Below are 18,044 nucleotides of genomic sequence, written 5' to 3' on the forward strand. Positions count from 1 at the left end.
TGAGGGAAGCAGTGAACCCAATATTCAAGCAATCTTCATTTTAAAAATTTATAGCCTTCTACTGAAAGTACAGAGAATAGAAGTGCCCTAGTCATCCAAAATTTCCATTCAGACTATCATTTGAGTCCTTCTGCATTTCATAAATCTAGTTTTATTTTTGAATAGAACAAAAACAGCATCATTCCTTTGTTTCATAAAACGTCATGTAATTGGACAGCCACAAGAAAGGAAGGGGGAGAGATAATCTCAAATTAGACAGTTTTGCCTGTATTTAGTTTTCTGGGCCGTGATCAGTTATTTGCTTCTTCAATAAGTATTTTAGACAGAATGAGCAGCTATAATAATTATGACAAATTATACATGTTGTAAGCTACTTGCTAATTACTTTTCCTCACAGAACTGTGAGGAAGAAAAAAAATAGTCCTATAGTAATCATATAATTGAGGAGAATTCCATTAGATGATGACTACATTTTAAAAGTGGATCTCTCTTTTTAGGGATCTTTTGTATATTTTTGCTTTAGAATGACAGTCATTGCCTTTAAATTAATGCCCTATTTATGCATGTTCCTGCTTTATTAATGGGACTTTACCTGTAGGAGTATGTGAGAATAAGCAAGGAATCAGGTAAATTCTCTGTAAAGTCACCATTTCACTAAAACCGTAGTGGTTATTTTGATATTTTACATACATAGTTGGTATTGCTCCGTAATAGATTCTCACAGACTATGAAGTATAGAAAAACATTTCTCTATTTGGCTTCAAAGATTTCCCTTCTAATTCTTCGGACTTATTAGCAATCGCTTTCAAATAGTCCGTTTCACCATGAGGTGAAAATATTTATGGAGAAGGATGGAGACAACAGGAAGAAACAAAGCATCAAATAGAAAAGACAACACACCTTGAATGAGAATTATAATTCAAATGGTTTATAGCCAAATGTAAGATTCACATAGTAACCCTTATAATAAGAATATAGTCTGCTTTCATGATTACCTACCTAATAGCAAATATGAGTTTTTTCAGTGTTACACACTACATATGCTGATCTATGACCACAAGTATTTTCCCATAAGATAAATAATTAATGCCATCTTTTTGTTTCTAGATTAGAAACTGTGTCTGGATTAATTAAATAAGGAAGGTCTGTGGAGCACTCATTTCTAGGGGACATAAGCATGAGATTCTTGCAAAACCTAATTAGTTTTCTGAACAGACTATTTATCTCTTTTTATTTATTATTTATTAAAGTATATCTGTGGCATCCCATTGGCTGGGGGCAAGGCAGAGCAGGCAGTGAAAGAATTCACCCAAGGCAGAACAAAAGAGATGACAGTTTATTGAATACACCACAGGAGAGCAGTGGGCCGAACAGCAGAGGGGAGACCATCCGCCTCAAGGAGGTAGTAAGGGCAGAATAAGGGAGGATGAGGATGAATAGAATTCTCCCTTTTTTAGTAATCTGAGGAACTGTGCCTAGCTGTAAGTAGCTTATTGGTCAGTTAGGGCCTCGGGCTTAATGAGCTTGTTGGCATTCAGCTCAGTAGTCACTGTGGGTCCTTTTGCCTTGCTTGAGTTTCCATTACTCAAGCCTGTTGCCTAAAAGCAGCCTCTCCAGTATAGTTGACACCCAATGTTACATTCGTTGCAGGTGTAGAACATAGTCAACAAGTCTATGCATTGTCATCACCACAAGTGTAACCACTATCTGTCACCATACAACACTATCATAATAGCTGATACCCCATGCTGTACCTTTCATCCCCATGACTTACTCATTCCATAACTGGAAGCCTGTACCTCCCACTCCCCATCACCCATTTTGCCCATTCCCCCACCCCCTAAAAGACAATCTGTGGAAGACGGAGTTTGTAATTACAGTAAGGCCTATCTTTCCTCTTTAGTTGCCTTATTGTGGCCTTTACTATGTTTCAAAATTTGTCTGTTTTGAATGAGACAATTCAGTAGTTGCAAAACAAAAGAATTCAGGAAGTTGTTATTGTTCAGAGATGTTGTACCTACCAAAGGCGCACTGCCTCCAGTAGAACAAGAAAACACGTATCAACTGTCAAAGAGAAAACACGTATCAACTGTCAAAGAGAAAACACTATGTGATGGTCTTCCGGTATCTTCATAGTGATGATACCACTCTGTGGTATTCTGTAATCCAGTATAAACCCAGTAGAGAAATGTGCAGTTTTTCTTGATGGCCAGAAAACTATCCTGCCGGCCAGTTTAAGTTAAGCCAGACCGAACAAGTAGTTCCTCAGCATGTCTAATGGGATATCCTTAGTCCAGAGAAGAACTCACAAACCTTGAACAAGTAGAGAGAACCTCATTTGAAAGCATATTCCTGAGTTTATAGCAACTTATGACTGAAAAAAACTCATGTATTACCTGAGCAAGCACAATTTAGCCAAATCAGTCCTGAAGTGAAAATTATTTGAAAGACTCGTTCTTTCTCAAATTACTTATGCTGGCAGGACTCTCCTTGAAGAGCTACTTTCAGGTTTACCTCTTTTTTTTTTTTTTTGGCTTATCAATTAGATGGCTAGGAATGATCCCATCCCATTGCCTCATTGCCCAGTGAGCGACACTCAAGGATCCTTTCACTCTAACAGCATCCCTCATGAAGCTGGAGGCAGGAGGTCCATATTCTGACTGAGGAATAGAACCACAGCGAGGGTCTGTGTTCTGGCTTCTCTGTTTCTAAAGGCGTGATCTCAAACAACCCTTCTTTTGGGGATTTTCCTTAGGTCCTTCAGTATAGTTGGGGGTGTAGTAGGGGCTACGACTATTGAACAAAATGGAGAGTCCCCTCTTGAGGTGATAGTTATCCCTGTACTGTCAGCCTTCGCAGCAGTGATACAGCCACACTCTTATTATGTGACCAAATGGGTGAATGCGTGAACTGAGCTCTGACAATCATATTAGAAAAAGCAGATTTAGCAGGGAGGCATTCATTAAAGTGCGCTTCATTTCTAAACCCTGAGCCCAGGTTTTTGCTTTAGGTCTTTGTCAAAATAGGAGGAGTATTACTTGGTTACATTATTTTAAAAAAAGCAAATAGAAAAGCAAATGTGAACATCTGCTTTATATTATAGCATTATAGCATTCAGTTTCTTTAAGTAATTGCTTCATATGGTTGGGTTGGCTTTTAACCCAATTCTTTTACATCGTCATTCAAGTCCTAACTAACTTAGTTTAAAAACAGATTTCTTAGGTGTTAAACTTGATTCTCCCCAACTTTATTGTTAAATATGATTTGATTGTGAGAAAGGAACATCCAGTGACAAATGCTGCTCATGGCACACTTTTCTTGACATTTTCTCTACATTTCCTGGCTAAAATGTAGTTGATTTTGTTCATTCAAGAGTGACATTTAAGTTCACGTGGGTACAGAGGTAGCAAATCTTTACAAGAACTCAGACGTTTTAGCTAGTGTGGAACTTTTCCATTTGACGAATTAAAATAATCTTATCCTTGAAGATTTCTTAAGTAGAGTGAAAAGAAAAAAGGACAATCAAATACTCTTTTCTTCATGAACCATCTGGCTCAGGAAGATGTGGATAGTATCCAATTTTTGACATTCCATAGCCAAGAGTGTTCATGGTTAAGCAGGTTCTGACTTACTCTTATTTAAATGTATGACCATTGCCTACTTTGATCATCTTGATTACTGATTTTTTTCTTCCATTCTGAGTTAAGCCCATAATAATACATGCAACTGCAAAACTAACAAATGCATATGGCTCCTTCTTTAATTCATCTCTTAAAACTTTAGGAAACTGGTTGCTATAAATTTTCAGTGACTTGTGATTTTTATCATCTTGTTGTTACCAGAATGTTATCTCAGTCCTGAAATGTCATATGACATAAAATAGTTATTTAAATTGGAAAATTATGTTTAATTATCTATTTATCTGGTTGTATAGCTGTTGCAAATATTTTTACCTGGCAGAATCCACTGGAAAATCATTGACTGATCCCTATTCTTCACTGGTTTATTTAACAAGATATCATTTTAGAATTCTGTATAAAATGTTATATTCAAATTAATAAAACCATTGAAATGTCTATTATAATGTAGGATAGAGTACAAGAGTATTTTATTACTCCAAAACTGCCTGGGGTTACTTATAATTAAACCATGTATCCAATCATTTGTATTTCTTCTATCAACAATTAACATCAGGTAATTTTCAAAGGACATAACTCAAATTTTCATTGGCCAGCCTAAATTAAAAAAAAAAAAAGAATATATATATATATATATATATATATATATATATATATATATATAAAAATAATCGGGGGGGGTTGGGCCAGAGGGAGAGGGAGAGAGAATATTAAGCAGCCTTCATGCCCAGGGTGAATCCCAATGTTGGGCTCAAACTTAAAACCGTGGGATAGATTATGACCTGAGCAGAAATCAAGTCAGACTCTTAACCAACTGATCCACCCAGATGCCCTGAAAATAAAATATGTATTTAGACTTAGTATTGATGTTATGTATGATCTACAGTCTTTTGCCTTTGGTGGATTCTTTTGAAGATATGATAGGAGAAATAGAAAATGCTTACTAGAATACATCCTTACTTACCTATTTCATAGTCGAATCTATTCTTTTTGGTTTCTTGTCAAAACAGGGTGAAAGAGTAGAGGCACTGAATTCATTTCCTGTTATTCTGTTGATGTTTGTTTTCAGTATTAACACCTGTGACATATAATATATAGGCCTGATGTGTAACTGCTAATGAGAATTGTGGACAATTTATTCAGCGGCATTTTATCGATTTATTTCTCATAGATTGATTTAAACTTCATATTTGACTCATAACAGCCAAGATTAGAAGTTGACTAATTTTTATTACATCAACAAATAAATTATTTTGCCTACCAGTAAGTAACTAAAATACTGACTTCTAGCATTAGATATCACGAGACCTATAGTCAATCAGGCAAGCAATAGTAATCATTTGCTAAAATAAATAACAATTATGGTTTCAAATAAGCCAAGACCTTTTATACTGGAAAATATTTTCTCTTTACATTAGTTAATTTTTCATTCAGTTGTTGTTATGGTAATTGCATATTGAATTTGAATTGAAAATTCAAAAGGGTAGCTGTGATATTTTAGCCATTTAAAATCTATTGGAGAATGAGAAAAAGCCCAAGTGAGTAAGTATATATAATATGCATAAACTGTTTTGCAGAACTTTCAGGGAGTAGCATCTAATTCTTTCAGCAGTAAACACATATTCCTAGTTTCTGGAGTACCACTCCAAAGAAATCTTAGAGTTGACCTTCATTGTGGAACTGATGGTGACCCATCATAGAATAGATTCTCAGGGTACCTGCGTGGCTCAGTGGGTTAAAGCCTCTGCCTTTGGCTCAGGTCATGATCCTTGGGTCCTGGGATAGAGCCCCGCAGCGGGCTCTCTGCTCAGCAGGGAGCCTGCTGGCTCCTCTGGCTGCCTCTTTTCCTATTTGTGATCTCTGCCTGTCAAATAAATAAATAAATAAAATCTTTAAAAAAAAAAAAAAGAATAAATAGATTCTCATTCCTTGTGTTCCATGTTTCAATCCAGCTCTGCCATGCCAGCTGGGTGAATCTGGACATGTACCTTGCTTTCTTTACAATGGTCTCCTTTTCCATAAAATAAAGATAATTTCTGCTTCATGAGATTCTTGTAAGAGTGAAATGAGTAATTAGTAATTAAAAGGTGCTCAATAAAAATGTCCTCAACAGCCAAAATATGAAAAATTAAAATATTGATATTTGGAGAAAATTAGATTTTATATAATTATTTTATCTACTTTTTGCCTAATACTACTTCCAAATTTTCCTTCTAAATAATTAAACAAAGACAAGAGAGTATATTAGTTAGCTCCTGGTGTGTAACAAACCACCTCAAAACTTAGTGGCTTAAAACAACATATATTTATTTATTTCATGACTCTGTAGTTTAGTGGCTTAGACTGGGCTTAGCTCAATGATTCTTTGGTGTCAGGTTTTCTTACGTATGTCTTTTCAGCTGGCAGCTTGGCTGAGAGTGGCCATTTAGGTTGGGCTCTGATAGAGAACATGTCTATTCCAAATAGTCTCTCATCCTCCAACAAAAATCTCAATCTTGTTTTCAAGGTAAAAGCAGGGGTCCAGAGAGAGCAAGCAGAAGCATATAAGGCTTCTTCAAGTCCCCAGCTCAGAACCAGCAGGCCATCACCTCTGCCATGTTTTGTCATTAGCCAAAGCACTTCCTGAACCCAGCCCAGGTTCAAGGGCTGGGAAAATAGATACCACTTCTTGATCATATAAGCTGCAAAGCCATATTGTAAGTGGTATGGATACATGGAGGGATAAAAATTGGATCATTTTTGTTATAAATTAAACACAAATGAGATAAAAAAATTACATTTTAATATAACAGTTAAGCTACTTCAGAGTAAAAAGGTTGAATAGGTTTAGCAAGTCTACTTCATTCTTCTCCCGTGACCTGCATAGAATCTTAAAGTTATGTTTGCACAATGGGTCTTAGAGCCTGTGTCAAAAGATAAACTCATATTTGAAATGGTAGGGATGTTTTATGCATAATAGGAAAATATTGAAAAGTAAAACTCTTAATTGGAATGGGAATAGAGTCTACGGCCATACCACCCTGAACGCGCCCGATCTCGTCTGATCTTGGAAGGTAAGCAGGGTCGGGCCTGGTTAGTACTTGGATGGAATGGGAATAGAGGAATTCAGTATGTCAAATTATTAAACCAAATTATTAAACCAAATTAGTACTTTCACATAGTCTCAAGTGTTTATTAATTTTAACTAAAATAAAATTGAGACCAGAACAACTGGAAAAAGCAGGTCAGAGTTGAAGTGTATTTTTAGGATGTCACTAGTAAAGCCTTCTTGGCAATTATGTCTAGTATTTAAAACTAATGCAAGAATGTTAAATACTATTATTATAAATATAGCACTTTCCTATCATCACTAAAACAACTGTTGACATGTCATCTTACTTCCTGTTAATTCTCTCTTGGTTCACCTTGTAGAATTCCACTGAATATCAGTGTTACGCAATTGTTCCATTTACTCTGGTAATGTGTAAAACTTCGACAACTTTTAGGAAGGACTTATGTGTTTGATTTGACAGCTGACTCAAAAAATGAAGAGAACAGATGGAGTAGAATAATAACTATAATTTAAAAAATCACAGCAATTTATCTGTGGCCAATGCCAATTGGTATGGAAGTAACCATGCCAACTTACAATTAGCCATGGTAGCAGGCAATTGGGAAGTGTAATGGTAATCCCACAGCCAAGCTAGAGGCTTAACGTTAGTCATTGCTGATTGTGTGTCATTTTCTTGTTCTTCACAGTGCTAGTGAATAACTCTAGATTGTGTGGAACATGTTTAACCCTCTTTGCTTCATTTTTTTAGTAGTGGTTATAGAAAAAGTGAAATGTCAAAAAAAAGGAGGGATATGAAGAATAGGAGAATAACCATCAAAGCGTGCACTATTTCATGCATATAGTTTTTTAAAGTATTATTCTTAATGATTGAATAATATTTCATTATATGGAGATAAAATATTTTATGTGACTATTCTGTTGTTGGAAATTTAAGCTTTTTAATTTATTTTTGTCTCATTTTTTAAGTGTGTTTTAGCTAGTACATATAACACAGAATTAGCATACTTTGGCAAGCATCTTTAAACATTTCTCTTGTTCTTTCTTTACTAGATTTCTGGAATTAGAATTATTCTAGAATTAGAATTATGGGTTGATGAGTATGGAAAATTTTAAGATTTTTTTAAAAATTTATTTATTTGAGAGATAGCATGCATGCAAGAAACCATGAATGTAGTGGGTAGGCAGGAGGTTAGAGGCAGAGGGAGAAGAAGACTGCCTGATGAGCAGGGAGCCCAACGTGGGTCTCAATCACAGGACACTGGGATCATGACCTGAGCTCAAGATGGACACTTAACCGACTGAACCACCCAAGCACCCCTAAGATTCTTGATACATGTACATACTTACTTTCCAGAACTTTTTTTTTTTTTGGTAAGATTTATTTATTTAGAGAGAAGGAGAGAGACATATATAAGCAAGAGAGAGCATTTGTGCAGGGGGGAGGGGAAGAGGAAGAATCTCAAGCAACCTCCCCACTGGGTGCTGAGCCCAATGTAGGCTCAGTCCTAGGACCCTGAGATCCTGACCTGAGCCAAAATCATGAGTCAGTTACATAACTAACTGAGCCACCCATATGCCCCTGCAAATTTGTTTTTTTAAGTTAGTTTTCACATTCACAAATAGTGGTTGCATCCTCATTCTACCCTCACTAGCTTTAACATTTTTTAAATGTTAAAAATTGTCAAATATTATTTCATTTTAACTTTCTCTTTATTCATGGTATCTCTTTAACGATCACATTGACCATTCACACACACATACACAAGATGACAATCCTATGTCAAGTATGTTATAAATATTCTCATTTTGGGGTTTGCCTTTAATGTTTATTGTACGTTGAGATACAGAAATTATAAGGTTTATGGTTGATGGTGGGTCTTTCTATCCTGATTTCCTTAATTACTTCTGTGTTTTGAAATCCTAAACTTTCAAGAAATCTGTTACGTATACACTCTTCTAGTTTTGCCTTTACACGTTGTAACCTAAAATTTACATTTGTAACTGTTGTTAAGATGAAGATGAAACTCAGCCTTTCCCTCAATACCATGTCTTATAATAATTTCCTTACACATTTGCTCATGATGTTTTCTTTATTATGTACTAGTTTGTATATACTAAGATTATTTTAACGGTATGCATTCTGTTAATTATTGTGTTAGTAACACATTATTTTAATTATTTTAGTTAATATTTTAACATCTGGCACTGGAAATACAGTTTCATTACTCTTCTTTTAAAATATTTTCTTGTGCATCTTACCCATCTACGGTGTTTCTTACTAGATATTTCAATTTGGATAGTAACCTACTCTAACTTCAATTTCTTCACCCTTGAACTGGGAATAATAATGATTTCTATTTTATTGTGTTTGACACTTAAATGCAAAGGAACCTAATTAGTGCCCAATATCTGGTAAGATATTAGCAGAGCATTTGCTTTAGTTTTTGTCTTCCTTATGAATTTAGCATCAATTCTCCTAGATCTGAAATATAAACATCTTTAGTATTTTGGTTGGTTTTATATTAAATGTACATGCTGATTTGGGATATAGCAGAGGGTTTGACATATAATGTATTATTTACTTCAGGGGTATGGGTATGTGATTCATCAGTCTTGTACAACTCGCAACGCTCACCATAGCCCATACCCTCTCCACCCATTTACCCCATCCCTCTTACCCCGCTCCCCTCCCAGCAACCCTCAGTTTGTTTCCTATGATTAAGAGTCCCTTATGGTTTGTCTCCCTTTTTTTGTCTTGTTTCATTTTTTCGTCTCTTTCCCTCTGATCCTCTGACCTGCCTCTTCAATTCTACATTATCAGTAAAATCATATAATAATTGTCTTTCTCTGACTGACTGATTTCGCTTAGCATAATACCCTCTACTTCCATCCACATTATTATAAATGGCAAGATTTCAATTTCTGATGGCTGCGTGATATTCTATTGTATTTATATGCCACATCTTCTTTCTCCATTCATTTGTTGATGGCTATGTGGGCTGTTATTGTGGACATTGCTGCTATAAACATTGGGGAGCAGGTGCCCCTTTGCATCACTACATTTTTATTTTTGGGATAAATACCGAGTAGTGCAATTGCTGGGTCATAGTGTAGCTCTATTTTCAACTTTTGGAAGAACTTTCCAAACTACTGTAGTTTGGAACAAAGTGGCTGTTTTCCAGAGTAGCTGTACCAGCTTTCATTTCTACCACCAGTGTGGGAAGGGTCCCCTTTCTCCACATCCTCACCAACATCTATTGTTTCCTGACTTGCTGATTTTAGCCATTCTGATTGGTGTGAGGTGGTGTCTCATTGTGGTTTTGATTTGTATTTCCCTGATGCTGAGTGATGTGGAGCATTTTTTTTCATGTGAAGCAAAGAGTTAGAACCAGGAACTAAAAAGCCATCAAGAATCAAGATACTTCTGCATTCTGTTTTCTTCTCTGGCTGCATAATGTCTCTTTTCTGTGAAACTGCTCTGTTCTCTTGCTTATCTTATAGCCTCACTCTTCTTGCTCATTGGTAAACTTAGTATTAAATGGATACAGTGACAGATTTGTTCCCCAATTTGCATACCTTCATAAGCCCAGTGCTAATAATAGACTACAATCACTGAGTCTCATACTCACACTTGAGTGTAGAGAATCTGGTTGACTCACCTCTGGTCGTATCACCTGTCTGGAAAGTCCTGCAGTCGAGTCATCTGTGCTTACAGACAGTGCATGGGAGGGTTGTGTTTTTTTTTTTTTTTAAGATTTTTTAAAAGATTTTAAAAAATTTACTCATTTATTTGAGAGCGAGAATGAGAAAGCACCAAGCATGGCATGGGGGAAGACAAGAAAGGAGAAAGAGAGAATCTGAAACAGACTCCACACTGAGTACAGAGCCCAATGCGGGGCTCACTCTCATGACTCTTGATATCATGGCCTGAGCCGAAATCAAGAGTCAGAGACTTAACCAACTGAGCCATCCATGTGCCCCAAATGTATGGGATTTTTAAGAAGGGGCAGAGGTAAGAAGAAAATAATAGTACTGTGAGTATTGCTGATATGTGGAAAAGCTCTTGATTTGTGGTTTTTTATTTAGTATCTGGTCACTTTTCCCAATCCTCTTAATGATTCTAATTGCTAATTTTATTAATTCTATTAGTTTTTCCATTGAAAGCAATTGTTATATATGGTAATGGCCTAGGAAATGAACACAGCGATTTTGCTTCTTTATTCTGTTTTAATTCCCTTCATGTTCCACATCTTGCTGTTTATTTCACATTGGAGAAAGATGCAGGATGGAAAGGGTAAATGTAGGATGGCTACTTAGGAAACCTCTGCAGTAGGCAAGCATGAGATGATTCTTGTTTGCTATTTTGATGGAAACAGAGGGGGTGAATAGAACTGAGACATAACCTGGAGATAGGATCAACTGAAGAGAAGGTACAATTTCTGGACATCATATATCATAAGAGGAACAAATTTGGATGGGGATTTATACCACAAGTTTGAGATGCCTGTATAGCATCTAATTAGATCTAAGCCTCGAGTTCAGAAAAAAGGTCTGTATTACATGACAGATGGTGCAGAGGGAGGGGCAGTCAGTACAAACCAATGGGAATGGATGAGATTGCATAGGAGGGAGGTTAGAAGTAGAAGTAGAAGTAGGTGACCATAAGCTGAGAAACACAAACACTAGTAAGTTAAGTAGAGGAAAAAAAAATATTGAAATGATGCATCCAGAGAAGTACGAGGAAAATCAGTAGACTGTGTTGCAAAGTAGAGGAAAGTGTGTAAGAAAGTGAGTGTTTAAATCTTCAAAACATGTTTAGAAGACAAATAAGGTATAATGCCAGCAGCTAATGTTTACCGAACATTTACTATAGGCAAGCATTTTTATTCCATGAGCTTATATGAATTACCTCACTTAATTATCCCAACAACCCTTTGCTATTATTATCACCAAACTATAGATGAAGAAACAGATAGAGAAGGTGAAAATTTAAAAAAGAAGTACCCAAACTCTAATTCTCTGTCTCCCTAGATGAACATGTAAAATCGTCCACATAGGTCACTGGTGACTTTGGCAAAGGTAATTTTTGGCGGAATGATAAGGGTAGACGCCATGTTAAAGTTTGTTGAAGAGCAAATTACAGGTGACAAAATAAAGAGCATTTACAAAACCCTCTCACAATCTGTCTGTGAAGGGGACAACAGCAAGGGCAGTAGCTGGAAGGAGTATGGATTATTGAAGAAGAAAATCTTAATGCACCAATATTCAAAGCAAGCACAAGTTCTTTTTTTTTTCCTTAAAGATTTTATTTATTTATTTATTTATTTGAGAGAGAGAGAAATCATGAGCAGAGGGAAGAGGCAGAGGGAGAGGGAGAAGCAGGCCCCGTGCTGAGCAGGGAGTCCAACATGGGGCTCAGTCCCAGGAAGCTGCGATCATTATCTGAGCCGAAGGCAGTTGCTTAACCAACTGAGCTACCCAGGTACCCCAAGCACGTGTTCTTGATAGGAAAATATTGTTGATCAAGGGAAGACCTGAAAGAAAAGTACAGACCCAGCTCACTTACACAGAGTTGCAAATGTCTTATACTTCCTAAGGAATATCTAATTTATGCCAATAATGATATCATATTTAAGGAATTCTCATTAAAATTAAGAACAAGATAAAGATACCACCATTATTGTTTAATAACATTCTAAAATTTCTGGTCAATGCCAATTTTCCTCCCAAATGGTAGTTTAAATCTATCCATTTCTCTCCATATCCCACAATACTACCAAGCCATAATCATTTACGGTCACCTCTTGACTAATCTCCCTGTCTTGACCCTTGCTCTTCTCCCATTCTCTAAGTTATAGAGATGGAGCTTTACAAAACAAACCAGGTCTTATGTTTAAAACTTTTAGTTGTGGGATGCCTGGGTGGCTCAGTTGGTTAAGCAGCTGCCTTCGGCTCAGATCATGATCCCAGCGTCCTGGGATCGAGTCCCACATCGGGCTCCTTGCTCAGCAAGGAGCCTGCTTCTCCTTCTGCCTCTGCCTGCCTCTCTGTCTGCCTGTGCTTGCTCTCTCTCCCTCTCTCTCTGACAAATACATAAATAAAATCTTTAAAACAAAACAAAACAAAAAACTTTTAGTTGTTTTTCATTAAGTTACTATCCAGAATCCCTAATATGTCCTACAAAGTCCTGCACTGTGGCCTTTATTTGCCTCTTGAAACTCATCTCTCCCCATAGCCCACCACCCCATCCCCCCAACTCACCCCCACCCCCCTTCTCTGGCTCCAGCCACACAGCCTTTGTTCAGTCCCTTGAACTCACGAGCTCTTCTCTGCCTCAGAACTGTCCACTGGTGGGCTCACTGCTTGGACTGCTTTTCCCTTCACTGGGTTAGTCTCTTTTTATCACACCTTGCAAGTTATTTTCTCTAAGGAGGCTTCTTGATGCTCTAATCAAAATCAGCTCCTTTTGTTACAATTTTCATTATACCTTCAACACTACATTTCACCTATATAGTACTTTTCACAATTTAGAATTATAAGTTTATTGACATGAGGGTTTTTGTCCCTTTCTCCCAGTAGAGTAAAACTTCATGAAAGCAGGAACTGTACCTCTGTCTTTATCTCCAACACCCACGATATTGCCCAGCACATAGAAGAATTCAATTAGTTAATTTAATACTAGAGGAGATCGTTGTAGACATGTTTAATTTGTGTTTCTTTTTAGCTTCCAGAAGTGTTTGATAATTAATATTTTGATTCATTTAATTCAATATCCACCCTCATTGTTTTCAAACTCCGGCTATTAAATTTGTGAGATAAAGACCAAAATTCGTTTTACATGTATGACCCTTGGAATCGTGTTTCAAAAAGACAATATATAAAACATAAATGTATTTAATAGTATACTAAAATGTGCAGGGAAGAAATTGGGTCACATATTTCTATTTTTCAATCTTTATGAAACACACTGCCTTTGGCAAGTACTATTTAGTTCCTTATTCTATAAAATAACATCATACTGTTCTTTTAATACCAAATATTGCACTGTCTTTTTAATTCAGGAGTAGTGTTAAAGGTTGTCTATTGATTCTTGTGTCCTAATTTTTCATTGCAATTACAGTGGAATTTTGGAACTATTGACCATAGTGACCTTAGGTTGGTTTTGTTAAGGAAATTTATTCAATAACTATTTTATGTAATTTAAGAACAAAGAAATATGGAAATCCAGGGGCACATAATGAGAGATAAGTAGAAAGGGCATGATCCTCATTTATATAATGATTAAGACAACTTGACTTTAGTTTCTCATTAATCAGTGCTTGAGTACTAAAAGGGTAGTTTACAATCTGTCTCAATTTTGCTTTTTGTTTGACCTTTATTCCAATTATCCTATTTCTTCACTCCAGGTTCTGGTGTTGCCTCCGATTTCTACTCTTATCTTTTAATCCCCTTTCCCATAGACTCAACTTTACTCTCCCCTGCGTTCCCCTTTGCTCAGCTTCTTGTAAATCTTGCCATCCTTTCTTTCCCACCTGTTTCCTTTCATCCCATCCAAGCCTGATTCTCTCGTTAGGTTAATCTCTTCCCATTTTTATTTTAGGAAGCTCTGGGAAAGGAAGATAATTTTTAATACAAATATTTGAATTCATGAACAGGTGACTCTAGAGTATTTTTTGTACTCAAAACCAATGAAGATATCTATTACCCATTTCCCCCTCACACCTGAGCATTTCCTAATGAGACTGCACTTTAAATATGAGTAAATTCAGCCCTACATTTGGTGACAGTGTTTAGCATATAAAAAACATGGTTTTTAAAAAATATTTTTCATGAAATGGATTTAAAAATCAATCTAGCTATTGCTTCTGCTTAACATAACCATCAAATATTCATCATCTCTGTTTCCACTAAATCTCAGTTAATAAATATACTTTATTAATCAAATCTCCTTGATGGAGATGATTCCAGATGGTGGGAGGATAATTAATTTAATGTCATCAAACATTGGATGGCAGGTGCATTATTTTTATTTAGAAGCAAGCCACTGGCATGTGAACTTTCACATTCAATGTAAAAGCAATTCGCTGTATAGTAATTGCTGAACAAGTGTGTCCCATCAGACTTAAATAACAGAAAGAATTCCACTGCACAGAAAACAGAGGTGTTAGTGCAGCTGCTGTTCTAAGTGGATGTTGTGCATTAACTGTGTGATAAGTTATTGTCTGGGCTTATGAACATCTATTGCTTCTTAGTTTAATATCTTACAGAAATTATTCTCGGTTCTTATTTTTCCTTACTAATCTTCACAATCCCCTTTAAGCCCTGTAAGTAACTTGCTATCAATGATCCGTTGTAATAGCAGTTGAGGATAAATGAGACAAGATACAGAAAGCAATTAGCATTTGCTTTGTTTTTTTTCTACATTTTTCCTTGTTCTTCGTGTACTGCTGATAAGCATACCATAAGATCAAGAATAAAGACAAAATGCTAACACATGAATGCTTTGGGCAAGCATTTTGGAGAATGTTATTTTAAGTACCTGCACTTGTCTGGCCCTGGGAAGGAGTGTAGCAATGCAATGGCCTCACCCTCTGGCTGTATTCCAGGGGCTCACTGATCGTAATCCTGCCTGTCACTTAAGGTTTACTTGTGTATACAGCTGGTTTACAGAGCTGAAGTCTTGGTAAAAAATCGCAGGGCTGAGTCACACAATAGCAACCTGGAGATAGAGGTCCAATCAAGCTTTTGGAACTTTTAGAACTTCAGAGGTCACCTGCAGTGACACTCATCTGTTATTTGGATTTTCACAGGTGGTTGTCCAGGCTCTGCTCATTAATGCTAATAAGATAATTCCAAGTTCTGTATTTTAAGCCCAGATCTAGTCCCTGTCACTTTTACTGATTTACCTCCTGGTAGTTTTAACCTCCTGGAAAAATGCATTCTCAGATGATTCTTTTTTTTTTTTTTAAATTTATTTATTTTAACAGAGAGAGAGAGAGAGAGAGATTACAAGTAGGCAGAGCAGCAGGCAGAGAGGGGAGGAAGCAGGCTCCCTGCTGAGCAGAGAGCCCAATGCGAGGCTCGATCCCAGGACCCTGAGATCATGACCTGAGCCAAAGGCAGAGGCTTAACCCACTGAGTCACCCAGGTGCCCCCCGGATGATTCTTTTCTTCCAAGTTACTGACAGCTCCTTGAAGAGCCAAAGATGACTAATGTATTCTCTTGAACCATGTTGGCATTTCAGGGTTTTCCACTGTGTTCTGCAGATCCTGGTTTCTGGGTCCCTCATGCTCCTCACAACCTTCATCTCGTGATGCGGTGGCCTGCCAGTCACCTGTTAGTGTGCTGCTCACAAGCAGACAAGTTCTTCTGTCATGTCTTGAGCAGTGAATACAGCAGGCCGTGTAGGAGAGTGAAGGAGCTTGGATTCCATAGAGTGGAGCCCCCGTCCTGGCTCCACCTTTGGATGACTGCACGGCTGTCTCAAAAGGAGAGCAATAAGCTAGATTACCTCTGGAATCACAAATGGTTACAAGTAGAATGGATATCAAATATCAAAATGTAAAAGGTCTGTATTCCTCTCAGGAAGATTTTTTTCTTGAATCAAAATAGAAGCGCTTACATGTATGTGCGCTACCTTTTATTTTGGGGGTTTTAGCCTCATGTTCCTACTAGTCAACTTTTAGTTCTTGATTCTGACATCTACTACAGTAGTCACCTTTTTGTAAAACTTTGTAACAGCCATGAATTTTGTATACATAGATCAGCAGTCTTTGAGTAACTCATATAAATACCAAATAAGAAAGACAAGGCCTGGAGCACATCTCTGTGGCATGCCACTGGAGTGCTCTTTCTAGGTACCAGCTAAACAAAATGAAGGTAAAATTAGTATATCTAACCACTTACTTACTCCATTACAATTGAATCCACCTTTATCCAACACATCTTGAGAAATTTTGTTAAGATTCTTACTGAATTAAGCCGATCTCATAACATTTGCATGATTTGTGTTTTTTGAGATGATGTACATTCTTGCTATTCCTCTTACGCTTTACTAATAATGTAAAACCAATTTGTTTAATAATTAATTCTAGAATTTTGCCAGGAATCAATATCTGGCTTACTCATTATTCATGTATATATTTTTAATATATTTTATTTATTTATTTGACAGAGAGAGAGAGATCACAAGTAGCCAGAGAGGCAGACAGAGGGAGAGAGGGAGGCAGGCTCCCCGCCAAGCAGAGAGCCCAATTCGGGGCTCCATCCCAGGACCCTGAGACCATGACCCGAGCTGAAGGCAGAGGCTTAACCCACTGAGCCATCTAGGCACCCCTCATGTATATTTTTAAAATGAGAAACATGGGACGCCTTGGTGGCTCAGTGGGTTAGGCCTCTGCCTTCAGCTCAGGTCATGATCTCGGCTCAGGTCATGATCCCACGGTCCTAGGATCGAGCCCCGCATCAGGCTCACTGCTCTCTGCTCGGCAGGGAGCCTTCTTCCCTTCCTCTCTTTTTGCCTGCCTCTTGGCCTACTTGTGCTCTCTCCCTGTCAAATAAATAAATTAAAATCTTTAATAAATAAATAAATAAAATAAGAAACATTATTGGATCTTGGCCTTTCCCTCTCCAAGATTCTCACAAATCCATGTCAGTGACTAACTCTCATGAACTTAGTTATCTGTCCTTTATCTGCCCTCTCCTATCTTAATGTTTGTCTCGATCTCAGGGGTCATTAGCTAGAATCAGTGAGTGAAAAGACCTTCAGTTTGTTTTCAAAGTAGTTTGATGCCAACTATAACCTAATGTGATATTGAAACTTCCTTCAAAACACATGCTATATTTTAGAACGCATTTGTTTGTTCAGTCATTCATGTATCTGATCTTTTACTACCTATTCTGTACCAGATACTGTGTTCAGGACTAGGATAACAGAGATGAAGGTGAAAAAACATTCTTCCAAAGGGCATTTATGAAGTGTTTGATGGATCATAAAGGACACTGTGGGAAGGAAAGGAAGGGAAGCCATAACTCTACATGGCAGAGGGAAGTGAGTTAGGTAATAATTCATTAGTGATGCTTGAAGCATAGGTAGGAGTTCTCCAGAGCAAGGAAAAGGCAAATGGAATGGTTACTTTAAAGGCACAGAGAGGATAAAGTCCAAGATGTCCGGGGAACCAGATGGAATGTATTATATAACAAAAGGAAAAACAGTGACCACGAGAAGGATAAAAATAGGAAATAACTTTTTATATACTGACTGAGGCACAGGTTGGGGCCAAGCACTCAACCAGAATTGCCAAAAAATAACATGAGGAAGTTCCCTTTGAGCATTCAGTTGACAACATGTTTA

The 18,044-nt window shown here is 37.1% G+C and overlaps 1 protein-coding gene across 1 annotated transcript in view; it reads left to right on the forward strand.

Annotated features, from left to right (window-relative positions):
• COL19A1 (collagen type XIX alpha 1 chain) overlaps positions 1 to 18,044 on the forward strand; it is a 325,236-nt gene that overhangs the window by 88,506 nt on the left and 218,686 nt on the right. The gene's annotated exons all lie outside the window — the stretch shown is intronic.

The sequence above is a fragment of the Neovison vison genome, chromosome 1 (assembly GCF_020171115.1).
Source record: "Neovison vison isolate M4711 chromosome 1, ASM_NN_V1, whole genome shotgun sequence".
Lineage (NCBI taxonomy): Eukaryota > Metazoa > Chordata > Mammalia > Carnivora > Mustelidae > Neogale > Neogale vison.